Raw genomic sequence first — 15,394 nt, 5'->3', positions numbered from 1 at the left:
TCTTAATAAGTGTTTTTGGTTTTTTCTCTTATATTTTGAGACGGAGGAAATATCATATAATAAACTTAGGGTTAATGAACTTTTTGATCCCTCTAAATACTGCAGATTTCGTTTTTAGTCCCTCCAAAATTTTCCTTTAAGAAATCGTCCCTTCAAAATTTTTCGTCTAAACTATTGGTCCCTAACGTCAAATTTGCTAGAGATTAGCTACGAATTTAGCCACCGATTAGCTACGAAATTTGACGTTAAGGACCAATAGTTCAGAAGAAAATTTTTGAAGGGACGGTTTCTTGAAGGAAAATTTTGGAAGGACTAAAAACGAAATTTAAAATATTTAAAGGGACGAAAAAGTTCATTAACCCATAAACTTATAATAAACATTTAAACCAGTTTATAAACTTAAATTTGGTATTATTTATAATTATTTAAGTTTTTTAGTTTAGTATAGGGTAGAGTTAACATATTTTTACACACCCTTAAAACAAACAACTACGACATATAAAAAGAATTTGTGCAAAATCGGTTAGATTTGCAGGTCGTGCTACACAACGCGTCAAAAACAATTTAAAAATCAAATTTAAGTTTCCAAAAAATGGCATGACGATGTAAACTAGAGGAGTATTTTGAAAAAATAGTATATTTTGAGAAGAAAAAAAAATTCAAAATTTTGATTTTTTTTTTCGTTTTTTTTTTTTGTTTTTCAGGAAAAAATAATATTTTCAAAATTTTTATTTTGTTTTCAGAATTTTTTTTTCTTTCAAATTTTTTTCTTTTTAATTTTTTTTAACATTTTCAAAAATTTATTATTTATTATTTTGAATTTTTTTATGAAAAACTAATTTATATAATTAAACCAGTTTTAAATTGAATTTGAATTGTTTAAATTAAACGGTTCAGTTCATTAACCATTTAAGTGGTTCGGTTTTTTTATGGTGCAATGCAATTCGGTTCTAGTATACAATTCAGTTAACCATATTTTTGAACACCCCTAATGGAAATAAACATATGAACCTATGGAGTCTCTTGATGAATTAAGCCACATGATCTTGAGATGAAATTGATCAAATGAAATTAAAAGATGCTCAAGACATGATATTTTGATGATGAGAATGTCCCTTTGAAATTTAAATCATTGAGCTTCCATGAATGACTAGTTGATTGAGGGTTGATCCTCAAAACCCTAATTTAGGATTGTGTATGGGTGCTCTTGATTCAAAACCTACAATGTATAAAGTATGAAGAGAAACAAAATATTTTTTATTTATTTTGGTTAGTATAACAAATATGTTCTCACAAAATAAACAAACATGGACGCTTGGTGATTCCTCAAAGGCAAGATTGATACAAAATAAGTATCACTCGATCTCAAAATTGTGATCTTAATATGTTGCATGAATGCAAGATGATTGAGGATTCTTAAGGTAAAAAATTGGAGTATGACTCTTACATTGTGTGTATGAGTCCTTAATAATCAAGAGGAACCTATCCATAACCAAATTAAACAAAGTAATATATTTATGGCCTCAAGGTAGGATACATATTATATTAACTCCTATATTAATAACCAATCTAGGTTTTTCATTTATCAACATATATGACAACTTACTGGTTTTTCCATCCTACATCACAACCCGACTAGTGTTTTGGTTACTAAAAAACCTTAGTAATTACTAAGTTCATACCTACATCACAATATTATTCATTCTCATTCATTACTTAGGTGTCTTAATTCAGGTTTAACCTAAGCATTCTCTTGTAATTTTCACATCACGTCTCATATTCACTACCCATTATTTTGTCTCATTCATAAGTTCATGGCTCATGCTTGATCACTTATTACTTAGTCAAATTCCTAAGTATATGATGCTTTCATGATTAATAACATGTCTTAGTTGATCTTAAACATATATTTCATACTTGATTTGATCAATTTCTAATCATACATTACCTTTGTTTATAAGTAATTCTCTAATGATAATTGAGTTTAGGTTCTCCACATTAGTCTTAAGGATCATTAGTCATCTTAAACTAGTACTTCATCCATTTTTTTAAGTGTCGTTTTAAAAGAATTTCTTTATTGCTATTTGTTGTTTTATAATTTAATGTTATAATTTGTCAATTATACCCTTATTTTTCCAATAACTTCATCTCACATTTTTCAATTGGAAATTTCTTTACCCACCTCCTAACCTTCTTAGTCACCTCTGGCGAATTTACCAAAATACCCCTTGTTTCGGAAATACATTTCCGAAAACGTACTTTTATTGAAAAAAAAAAGGTGTTTTCGGAAATGCTCTTCCGAAAACACGAAAAAAAGGTGTTTTCGGAGATGCATTTCCGAAAACACCCCCTTTTTTGAGTTTTCGGAGATGCATTTCCGAAAACACCACCTTTTTGGGAGAGGGGTGTCTTCGGAGATGCATATCCGAAATATTCCAAGACCAAATTGGTCTTGGAATATTTCGGATATACACTTCCGAAAGAATTCAATAATTATTAAAAAATTAAAATCAAGGTGAATCAATACAATTAATAGGTATAAAATCAAGGTGAATCAATAAAATGAAGGTGAATCAATAAAATCAAGGTGAATCAAAATTTCCTAAACAATTTTTAAGTTAAAATTTATTTTACTAACTTATATAAATCAAAAATATTTTAATTTCATAAGTAAATTTTGAATTATATAGAGTTAAATATAAAATTTATTCATTAAATGAAATTAAGACAAAATCTTTTTTTAATTTTTTTAAACTAAATAAAAAATTATAACTTATTTTTAATTATGAATCAGAATAGAAATATATAAATATATAATAATTATTAATTTTGTAAGTGAAATATATAAATATATAATATATAAATATATAATAATTATTATAAATTAAAACACTCATTTTTTTAATTTTTATAATTATTATATAAATATATTTATAATTAATATATAATAATTTTTATATAAATATATAAATATATAATAATTTTTATAAATATATAATATTATAATAATTATTATATAAATATATAAATTAAAACACTCATTTTTTTAATTTTTTTGTAAATATATAATAATTATTATAAATATATAAATAAAAAATTATAACTCATTTTGTAAGTGAAATTATTTTAATTTTTTAAATTAAAATTATTTTAAATTTTAAAATATGAATCAAAATATAAATATATAATAATTATTATTCATAACTCATAAATTATGTCAAAATATATAATAATTATTATTCATTACTCATAAATTATATCAAATTTATGATATGTGAATTAATTAATATCCTAAAATTAATTTTTGGGATTTTTAATTTTTTTTTTGTTTTTTCGGAGATGTATCTCCGAATTAATCAAAATCCCAATTTTTGGGATTTTTTCGCAAATGCACTTCCGAAGTCTGGAAAAATTTAAAAAAAAAATATTTCGTAAATGCATTTCCGAAGCGGGGTAAAGTGGGGTTTTCGCTGGGGTCACCCCCATAGGGAGGTGGGTAAAAAAAACCTTTTCAATTAGTTATTAGAAAAAGAGAATGTATGATTGAATTTATTTATAAAGAAAAAAATAAATAAGGATATAATAGGAAAAATAACTCTAACAATTCACTATCTTGGTTGAAGAGCTTTATGTTAAAATGACACTTAAAAAAGAACATAGAGAGTATTTTTTAGCTTAAAATTAAGGTTTTTGGAAAAATTTAGACTTGTGACTTGATTCATGAAATCCCATGACTTGAGTCACAAAATTTGGGAAAATTTCTTCACCCACCTCCTAACCTTCTTGCCCACCCCTGATGAATTTACCACACTACCCCTTGTTTCGGATGTTCATTTCCGAAAAGGTACTTTTTTGTAAAAAAAATGTGTTTTCGAAAATGTATCTCCGAAAACGTGTTTTTTTAATATAAAATATTGATTTCGGAGATGCATCTCCGAAATAAAGTTACTTTTCAGAAAATGTGGTGTTTTCGGAAGTTCATCTCCGAACGCACCCCCCTTGAGGGAATTCGGAAATGAACCTCCGAATATATGTCTGGACAGAAGAAAAATGAAAAACAACAACGATTCGCTTTATTTAATCGGGTGAAGATTACAACGATAATATTACTGAAAATTAAAGTTACATATTGTTGAACACGGGTAGGTGGGGATGAGTCAACATTTTGATAACGTCGTCCGCCGATCTTTGAAGTTTCGCGTCCAACTCGATCGGGCCTTTCGAAGAAAATCGGTCGAACGTTGTCCACAAAACCGCTAAATCTTCGTCGTTCTTGATCTCAAAAGGTGTGAACTTAATGCCTCCCTCGCCGTTAAGCGATGGCGAGCGGTACTCGAGCTTGACAACCTTTCGATTCTCGGAATAGTGTAAAAGCGTGTTGAGCGACGGTATCAACTCAGCAAACGGCGTGTCGCGCGAGAAGCGAAATTGGAACGGCATCGGGTAGCCGGTTTCAAAGTACACGAATGCTAGGTGGGGGTAGGTTTGTGTCATTTGTGTTTTGTGGTGTGAAGAGGATGAAGAAGAGTGTGTAGTATTTATAGACTTATTGGAGCATTGATGGCCCAACAAACCTTATCCTGCCTCAGGGGACTTTTCGGAAATGAACTTCCGAAAATAGGAGGCAGAGATGTATATTTCGGAAGTTCATTTCCGAATTATGCAGAAACAGACATAAATTTTGCATTTTGTTGATTGCTTAGTGTGTTGTGTAAATTGAACAAATGGAAGGTACATTAAACATAAATTAGACAAAGATGACATAAAACATACTTATATTATATATGTATTCAATCGGTCCGATTTTACATGATAAACAACAATATATACAAAAATGGTCATTACAAACCAAAAACGATCCGGAACGAACTAAAATTCACCGAACCAATCGGTGGATCCTAAGTCCAAAATAGGCACGTTCTTCGACCACTCTCTATTTTGCTCGCGCTCTTGGCTCATCATTTCTTCAAACTCCGCCATTCTTGAAACGAAAGGATCCGGCCAAGTCTCCGCCTCATTTGAACGATGTGCGGTCCATTGACAACAAGTAGCCGGTATAGGACACCCCGGTTTCAAAAACACTTGGACGAAGTGTCGCGATCGTAGATACCCGATGCATATGATCCGGCCCGACGAGTCCAATGGCAGTCGACTATGAAGTGGAAAGAAAGTCTCACTTAGTCCAAACCTCGTCAAATCGACGCATACAATATCATATGCACTTGCTATTAGATGACCCATATCGGGGAAAGACATCCACTTCGAGACCGGAGCGATACCGGTAAGTGATGGAACAAGTGAATCATGAATTTTCGCAAACTTTTCTTGATTTTTATATAGTCGGCCGTAGATGTCCCGATACGAAGTCAACTCCGCAATAAGTTCCCGTCGGACTAAAGTGTGATTATTTTCCCCTTTACCGAGCAAACCCGCAACGGCCCGATATCCACAATTGCCGTCGCCACCAACATCAACGATGTTATCGATATATTTGTGCATAAAAAGTGACATCTCATCAATGTAGACAATGGGTGATTTTTTTATCGGCGGTGTGCGAGGTGGCTTCGAAATACGGGCATCTTTGTTACCACTACACTTGGACTTAGGTGTCTCATGAATTTCCGGGAATGATGCATCAACATGTTCAAAGTAGGAAGGAGATTGTTTTGTTGACGTGTCATCTTGTGTAATTTTGGACTTTTTCGGTGCACCTTTCGTCTTAACCGGTTGAGATGGCGGTTTCAAATCGGTGGTCTCCGGAAATGCGATCTTTCGCAATTGTTCTCTTATATGCATTTTTGTTGTGTCGTCCGCTTTAGCAAACTTCTCCATTATCACTTCCAACTCGTCGGAGATGGTGATTTTGGAGTCATTTTCTTTCGGCGGGTCAAAATCATCAAAACGAAGTTTCTTCCAATGGTCGGCTACCTCATCCATGCGTATGGGCGAATTCAACTTTTTCTTTTTTGCAAGTATACAAGCACATGGAAGGCCGTATGTCTTTCTAATGGTGCACCCACATAATGAACTATCCGTCCCCGTGGTCTCCGACCGCTTAGCTTCATGAAACAAAAAATTCAAACCCGTTCGAGATATGTTGTAAATCAATTGGGAGAATAGAATTTGGCCCTTATACCGGTGTTCCATAACCGTCTTGCTCCGACCGAACGATGTTTGAATTTCATTGTGTTGATTTTGGAGCATTTGGTTGACGGTGTCCCATCCCCGACACAAATCTCCCTTGCTATCACCCAACCACCTCTTGAAGACCGCATGTGCGGATTCAACTCGGTTAGTCGTGGTGCAACCAAGATGTCTAACCCGATTTGTCCAAGCGCACACGACTTTTTCTCTAACTTTGTCAAGAATGGTGGATTCGACGTAATAACAAAAAGTCTTAATGTAACCACACAAAGACCTAAAGTGTACCAATTTCTCGGTATACACCTCTTCGGAGTATGCATCCAAAATTTCCCTCCATGCCGCCATTATCCTATCAACCACAACACCGACTTTGACAACTTTACCATTTTCATCCGGCCTATCTTTTGTCCCAACCGCAGGTTTCAACTTGCTTCTCACGTTGCAAGTTATGTGATACCGGCAAAGTAAAGCGGTAGATGTCAGGAAGACGGTATCGACCGCATTCATCAAAGCATTGTCCCGATCGGTGACAATGACGTTTGGCATAACCTCTTGATCAACTAACAAAGACTTGAAAATTCCCAAGGCCCACGTAAAGTTGTCTTCTTTTTCACACTCCAAAAATGCAAACCCCACCGAATAAGTCTTGTCCGTCGAGGTCACACCGACTATCTCTAGAAGCGGAAGCCTATATTTGTTTGTCTTGTACGTCGAATCCATGAATAGAACGGTTGGAAATGTGTTGAATAATTTGATACTTTCGGGATGAGTCCAAAAAATATCACGCACCGTAACTTTATCCTCGGAGGTTCGGAAGCTTGAAACATATTTGTCATCGCCTAGTAGTTTCAAAAGTTGTTGCATTTCCGACCGATGGCCCATATTCAATACTTTGAGATTGTGCCGTTCATTGTAAACTTGCTTGATATTTGAAACGCTATCCGGATTCTTACGCTTCAAATCGGCAAGTATGTTGCGAGGCGCCACTTTGACTATCGTTAGGTCCGATATCACATTCCTCTCTTCGCGGGACAAACGACACGCCATTGGATGTCCGTGTAACTTGACATCCAAGGCATGATTATGAATTCCACAAATTACGGTTAACCGCCACAAATCATCAACCCTCCGAGTAGCACGCAACTTAAACGGACACCCGCACTTTCTCGATCCCGTGTCCTCGTGTTTTAGCACCCGGTTTGATTGTACATAACTACCACCCCGTTCGCAATTCAAAACAACGAAAGCTTTCCGCCTACTATTTCCGTTGTCCGACCTTAAAATAACAATTCCAAATCCATGTTTGTTAGCTTCCTTCCGAACCCAATCAATCAATTGTTCGCGACTACCGAAGCTCCGATCATTTGTAAAATGTTGCCGAACATCGACCGCATAGATCATAGGAGTAACGTCAATAACCGGATCGTTATTAACGTTGACAATTTCCGGAACTAATACTCCATCGTCTCGCACAATGTTGTCCGGATGCACCATACCTAACAAATGAATAAATTAGCAAAATTGGCCAAAACTGTTTTTTTTAACTGCCAGGGCATATTTCGAAAGTTCATTTCCGAAATTTATTAGGTAATATATTTCGGAAATGAACTTCCGAACCATATCAGTTTCAGCATAAAATTTATCAATCAATGTAGTGAAATAGGGGATGAAATGAGTGATGTTTACCTGAAATTGTAGCTTTCTATGCTCCCTTTAACGTGATCAACGGTTTGAAACTTGATTTTAGGGCGAAAAATGGATGGAGATTGATTGGGTTTTGGAGAGGGTTTTGAGATGTTTTGGAGAAAAATGATGAAATAGTGAAGGAGGGAAATTTGTATATGCAGGAATATTTTTGGAAATGAACTTCCGAAAATATTCACGTTTTTAAATTTTTTTAACTTCGGAGATGCATTTCCGAAAACACCACTTTTTGGTGTTTTCGGAGATGCATTTCCGAAGTTAAAAAAAATTTTAAAAAAAAAATAACTTCGGAGATGAATCTCCGAAGCAGGGGCAGTTTTGGTTTTTCGCTGGGGGTGACTCCGTAGGGAGGTGGGTAAAGAAATTTTCAAATTTGGAGGTGAAATCCTTATTTCCATATTCGATTCATACACACCCCTTACTCGATTTTTAATGACCCAAAAAGGTCCTGACTTGATTCATAAACTTTCTTGACTCAATTCACAAAACAAAAAAAATATCTATCACATTTAATCCATCATCAAACCTATCTTAACTCTCCCTAACATTATGGATCATTCAAGCATGTTTATGGCATCAAATTACATATAATCTTGAACCATTGAATTAAGTTATCCAGACAAGAATATTTATGAATATTCAGAAGATGAGTTATCTTTAGAAGCAACATAATCTAAATAATACTTATATGTGAATTATGCTTCAAAAAGATAATAAAGAATTTGAAGTCTATATAGATACAAGACGAAGTATATGCATAAAAAAAGAGTATCATCAAATATCATTCAGTTACCACAAATGAGTTATATAAAAAAGTTGAAAGTAAACTTCCCATGAACTACAATAAACTAAGTAAATTTATTTTTAAAATAATAATTTTAAATATAAAATTTTCAAATTTTAATATCATTATTTTAGATGATATAAATTTTGAGACACCTTTTATAGTCCTGTAAACAATTACAGTGGTCTGGTGAATGGGTCCCTTTGGCACATGCTATTACCAAAACATGCAGTTGTGGTAGTCCTATTATGAAAGTAGATGGAAATTTTATGTTCACTCGTTTCTGTGGGATTGTACATGATTGCAGCACCATTATTTGCCCTTTAAGAAAAAATATCCCCGTAATAGACAAATCAGATTAGAAGAGTCTATTTGGATGAAGTATTTATTTAAATAAAAAATATGAAAAGTTATTAAAATGATATAAATTTATAAATATTTTATTTAAGTTAAACTTAAAGAATTTTAAATGAAACCTAAAAATAAATAATTTGAAATCTCCCCTTGACTCTATAATGCAAAATGTTAATTGTCTATTATTAATTTCAAATTCACCTCTCAAATGTTCAAAAATTTATAAATAAGTTCAAAATAATTTTCAAATTTTAAAAATTGGTCCCTTTAAATTTTAAAAAATTGAAAATTGATCTTTATTTTTCACATTTTAAATTTATCTCATAAATTTTTAAATTTATGAAAATAAACCACAACAAATTAATAATGAATCATTTTAATACTCCATCAAACAAAAATATTTAAAAACCATATCCGACAAATAATTGATTTTAAAAACCATATCCGGTCCGGTTACAGCACTTGAATTATCGGAAATTCATGTGACAAATATTTGATTTTAGCTAATTATAATTATACAACGCATAAATAATTAGATTATTAAATAATTAAAACATGGACAGTAAACATGTTTTTTCTTTTAAATTAATTGTTAAATAATAACTTTAAATAAAGTGTTTTCAAATTTTAAGACCTCTTTTGTGGTCCTATAAGCAATTATTGTGGTCCTATAAACAATTATTATGGTTCAGCACTTTTTGGCACCATGCTATTACCACCGAATATCAAAAGGTCCAAGACATGTACTATATATATTTTGTCCTTTGTTGCCACTTGGTTGGTTATTCATCACAAACATATGTACATTTTATGTTCACTCATATCTCTATACATGTTTGTTTGCAGGCAAGAAAAATCTCATAATGAACATATCAAATCTGAAGAGAAAATTAGGAAAAAATTAATTATTTTTCTCCATCTCTCGACTAAAATTTACTATTTTACTCATCCACTTTTTTACTAAGATTTATCATTTTTAATTTCATGAGTAATTCTCATTCTTCGAAGAATTCAAGTCCTCTCTATACTGGAGATTCTCAACCATAACCAACAAAAAAAACCTATTCTATCTAGCTTCCTATATGAACCCCATGAAAAATTCAAGTGATGGAAACACTTCTATACCAAAATACTTACAGCAACATGACATAAGCCAAGATTGCAAGGAGTTATTACTCACATTGCCATTAGAAAAAGGTTGGATTACAACTACCTTACATCAATATCAAGGATTTTGGTTTTCTCCAATGAGGCTCCATGGTACTTTATCTTGTCAAAAGCACTTTCAAGCATTTGATACTGATATTCTCTTAGTCACTAGTCCTAAATCAGGTACAACTTGGCTCAAAGCATTGACATTTGCTTTGATAAACCGCAACAAATATCCAAATACTCATAGCAACCATCCTTTGCTCACTACCACCCCTCATGATCTTGCGAATTATCTCATCCAAGACTATTCTCTTCTCATCTATCTTACGAATTATTGCCAAAATCTGTGAAAGACTCAACTTGCAAGGTGGTGTATCTATGTAGAGATCCTAAAGACGTTTTTGTTTCATTATGGCATTTCTCAAATAAGATAAGAGCAAAAAGTAGTGGAACACTTCTATTAGAAGATGCTTTTGAGAGTTTTTGCAAAGGAGTAAGTCCTTTTGGGCCTTTTTGGGAACATGTATTAGGATATTGGAAGAAAAGTTTAGAAAGTTCTGAGAAGGTTATGTTTTTGAAATATGAAGAAATTAAAATGAGACCTGAGTTTTATTTGAAAGAGATTGCAAAGTTTTTGGAGTGTCCATTCTCTAAAGAAGAAGAATCTAAAGGTATGGTTGATGATATATTAAATTTGTGTAGTTTTGAGAAGTTAAGTAACTTGGAAGTCAATAAGACTGGAAAAACGTCTTATGAAATTGAAAACAAATCTTTTTTCCGTCTTGGTCAAGTTGGAGATTGGAAAAATCTTCTTACAACAGAGATGATCGAGCGCATCAACACAATCACAGAAACGAAATTTGTTAAACATGGATTGAGTTTTTAAAATATGAGAAATTCCAATCAAAATTTACATTGTTGTAAGGTGTTTTGTATTATTGATGTAACTTGATTTTGTTCATGTATTGTGTTATTTTGATTTGATTATAGTTTTTCTTTATAACTTTGTAATTGTGTGTTAATTTGGGAGACTTCGCACAAGAGATCTTGTGCTACTTTGCTCCCCAACAATAAAATTTTTCTAATGATGTTTTATGTTACTTAAATTTTGCTTAATTTAATCTTCATGTAACATCCACGTTAATCTTCATATATTATATTTGAAATTGTTACTTATGACACTTTCTCCAACTTTTTCTAGATTTTGATATGTTGGTTTGTCTATATAACAGTGCCCATAAAAAAAAAATTCAGTGTATATTTCAATTGCAGTATTATTTGATATATACCATATATTATGAATCTTTCAGATTATTTGATAATTGAATAATTATAGAGAATTTTTCAGTAAATCCCTTGAATTTTTTAGTCATTTGGAAAAAATCCAATTATGTCTCTTTTTTTCTTTCGTAGATTCAAATTCAGAAACACCTTCTTAAAAAAAAATTGTTTCTTTCCGTATGTGCATCTATGAAACGTGTTAAAACAGAGTATTTCGTAGATGCACCTACGGAACAGTCTTCTATTTTTTAAAATCACATACATTTCACTCCAAAACTAAATTTTTATAACAATGAAAAACTCAATTACATTCAATTAAAGTAATGCAATTTAAAGGTAATAAGTAAATAGAACAAAAAAAAACATAGTATAAATCATCGGCCAATAATGTCGAATACATATATCAAATCCTCATACAAAAATGAAATTAAAATACATGTATGAAATAAATCTGTCGGCATCACTACTGTGTGTGTCATACATCATCATGCGCCTCTCCCCTGCCTCTGGCCCCGCCTCCACCTCTGTGTCCTCCGTGTCGTCTGCTGGCTACTATGCCTCTACCGTCGAGTGCCCCATTTGTGAGGAACCCTCTGCATCATCCCGAGGCCTCCGTGATGCAGTAGTAGATGGAGTAGACCTCTCAACTGGAACGGACAGAGAAGGCCCGTCAATTGGTACGGATGGAGACGACCCGACTGGAACGGGTGTAGAAGGTACATCAGCTAAAACGGAAGCTCCATTTATCATATGTGATACTACACGCATCCGTTCACGCTACATAGATGCATGTTGTGCAGTCCTCCCATATATAATGCGATCTGGATGGTCGGTCATAATATCTGCATTGTGATTTAATAAAATCGAGTAAGTTACTAGATAGTTATAACAAGAAAAAGAAAGAAAAAATATCAGAACCTTTCGTAGATGCATATACAGAAGTGTCTTACATTTGAAAAAATGGGTTTCTTCCGTAGGTGCATATACAGAATGACCGAATGTTCCATTCTTCCGTAGATGCATCTACGAAATATTCTGAAACCTCCAAAGCGCAACAATGGTGTCTGGTCAGTCTTACAAAGGGTTCAAAACCCCTTTTTAATGGATTGATCGTCCATTTTACACTTAAACATGACCTACATTATAGCTAAACCTTATTTCTTACACTACTCAATCATTTCTACACCTAAAAATCGAATTCAATCTCTATTTTCAAAAACTCTAAAATATCGATTAAATTTATTTTGGAACTTGTTGGAATGTGTTGGTAGTTGATCTTAACGTTCCCGGCCGAACTCGAGAGGAAGAAATGAACTTGTTTGGAAAATTGATTTTTGAGTTTGAGAGAAAGTGAGGTTTTAGCAATGAGAAAGTGAAGAATAGGGAGAGGAAGAGTCTGGCGCGTATATAACATCGAATGCTTTCTTAGATGCATCTACGGAAGCTTTCGTATGTACATCTACGGAACAAAACATTGTTAAACAAAAAAAAGGGTGCTTCTGGAGGTACATCTACGGAAGCAGAGGGACAATTTTGACAAATCAATGATGGGTGAGAGATCCATGGGGTGGGGTCATAAATTCTCTAATTATATTACTTTCATTTTATTTATAATTTTTTTTGATTTTTTTTTCTCCATGTGAAAATTTAGGTTTGTTGAAGATACCTACTAGACACAGTTGATGTTAGAAACAACAATCAGCCAAGGTAAATAAGATGTGTGGTGAAGATATATATTTTATTCTCAATAAAAAATAAAGTATTTTATTTAAAAATCATTTAAGCATCTTTAGTCATGGTTTTCTATGAGATTTAATTGTACATTTGCGTTTAATCAAGTAACAAGTTGTTCCGATATGATATGTTGGGTGCTTGTTTGAGTTGTGTTTTTTTTATAGGAAATGAAATATCAATACTCAAAAAGAGTACAAGGGATACTCATCCAATAATATAAACAATCAAATGTTTAGGAAATCTAACGGCCAGTGGCACCATAACGTATAATTACAATTTGCATTTGTCGGTATTTCTATCACATTCCATAACCACGAAAGCGATTTAGCCTTATGCACCACCTCTACAACATGAAAAACCGTTGAATTGAAATAAATATCATTCCTTATGCTCCATATTTCCCACCATGTGGCTAGCCAAATTAACAGTCTCTTTCTCCCACTAACCACCCCACCCAGCACCCCACAAAAGCCAGAAGATGATCCAACACCCCTACTGAGTTTTCCAAAACCATTTCCATCCAAGAAGGAAACACTTCTGTGCCTTAGAATCAAACTTACTCAGATGATCCTTAGTGTTCAGAATATAGCAAATACATCCAAAAGGATGAAAATATGAAACGTTGAGCTTTCTGTTCTTCCACAATTCATAAGGAGTCTTATTAAGAATAGGTCTTATAGAGATTCTATTCTGAATATAACATTCAGTATTTATTGCTTCTGCCCAGAAGTGCTTAGCCATATTGGTCTCGTTGATCATGGTTCTGGCCATTTCTTGTAGAGTCCTATTCTTTCGCTCTACAACTCCATTTTGCTGTGGAGTTTTAGGGCAAGAGAAATCATGGGCAATACCATTTTCTTTGAAATAAATCTCAAAGAATCTGTTCTCAAATTCTCCACCATGATCACTTCTGACCTTTATGATTTTACACTCTTTCTAAGATTGAATCTGAGTGCAGAAGTCAAAGAACACTGAATGAGACTCATCCTTGTGTTTCAAGAACTTTACCCATGTCCAACGACTATAATCATCTACGATGACTAATCCATATTTTTTCCCTCTGACAGATGTTGTTTTGACTGGGCCAAACAGATCAATGTGCAAAAGTTATAGTGGCTTAGAGGAAGAAACAACATTCTTATACTTGAATGCAGGTTTGGAAAACTTCCCTTTCTGACATGCTTCGCAAAGAGCATCTGATTTATATTTCAGATTAGGGAGTCCTCTGACCAGATTTAGTTTGTTAATCTGAGAAATCTTTCTCAAACTAGCATGGCCTAATCTTCTGTGCCAGACGCATTGCTCTTCGCTAACAGACATAAGACAAGTTACCTTCTGATTCTTAAGATCTTGAAGATCAATCTTGTAAATGTTGTTCTTTCTCTTGCCTGTAAATAGGATTGAGCCATCCTTCTGACTTACAGCTTTGCAAGACTTTTGATTGAAGATTATGTCATAACGATTGTCACTTAATTGACTTATGGATAATAAGTTATGAACTAATCCTTCTACAAGAAGTACATTAGATATGGAAGGAGAGTTACCAGTACTTATGGTTCCAGAGCCAATAATCTTGCCCTTCTGATCTCCTCCAAACTTGACTTCTCCAGTGGACTTAAGCACCAGGTCTTGAAACATAGACCTTTTTCCCGTCATGTGCCGCGAGCACCCAGAGTCCAGGTACCATGACATCTTTTGCTTTTTCTTCTTTGCTGCCAAGGATATCTGCAACAGAAATTATCTTCTCCTTAGGTACCCATATTTTCTTGGGTCCTTTCTTGTTAGTTTTCCTCAAGTTCTGATTGAACTTGGGTTTAGCATGGTAAACAACAGGAGGTACAACATGATATTCCTTAGGTTGAGCAACATGATATTTTCTATTTTGTGTCACATGCTTCTTAGTGTGTGTAACGGGAAAGCTTTTAGCATGTGAGATGAGCCTAATATCATGGGAGTGGCCATACTTGAACTGATCATACAATGGCTTGTATGTGATTTTCATATCATCTACGGGTTCAAGTTTGTATGGGGTTTCACCCTCATAACCTATGCCAATTCTCTTATTTCCACTCACAGCATATTTCATAGAGGCAAGTTGACTTCTACCAATACCTCTAGATAAGAATTTTCTGAAACTCAAGTCATATTCTTTAAGAATATTGTTCAAGCTTGGAATAGATTTTTCTGAACCAGAAGATGACTCAGCATCTTTGGATAGTTTTAAAACTTTTTCTTTAAGTT

The 15,394-nt window shown here is 33.4% G+C and overlaps 1 pseudogene; it reads left to right on the top strand.

Moving 5' to 3' along the window:
- The first annotated feature begins 9,824 nt into the window (after positions 1 to 9,824).
- LOC131617210 (cytosolic sulfotransferase 12-like) lies at positions 9,825 to 11,099 on the top strand (annotated as a pseudogene).
- Positions 11,100 to 15,394: the final 4,295 nt, after the last annotated feature.

The sequence above is a fragment of the Vicia villosa genome, linkage group LG7, assembly GCF_029867415.1.
Source record: "Vicia villosa cultivar HV-30 ecotype Madison, WI linkage group LG7, Vvil1.0, whole genome shotgun sequence".
NCBI classification, from domain to species: Eukaryota; Viridiplantae; Streptophyta; class Magnoliopsida; order Fabales; family Fabaceae; genus Vicia; species Vicia villosa.
Note: the sequence above shows the minus strand (reverse complement) of the source record. Positions and strands in the feature narration are given on the sequence as shown.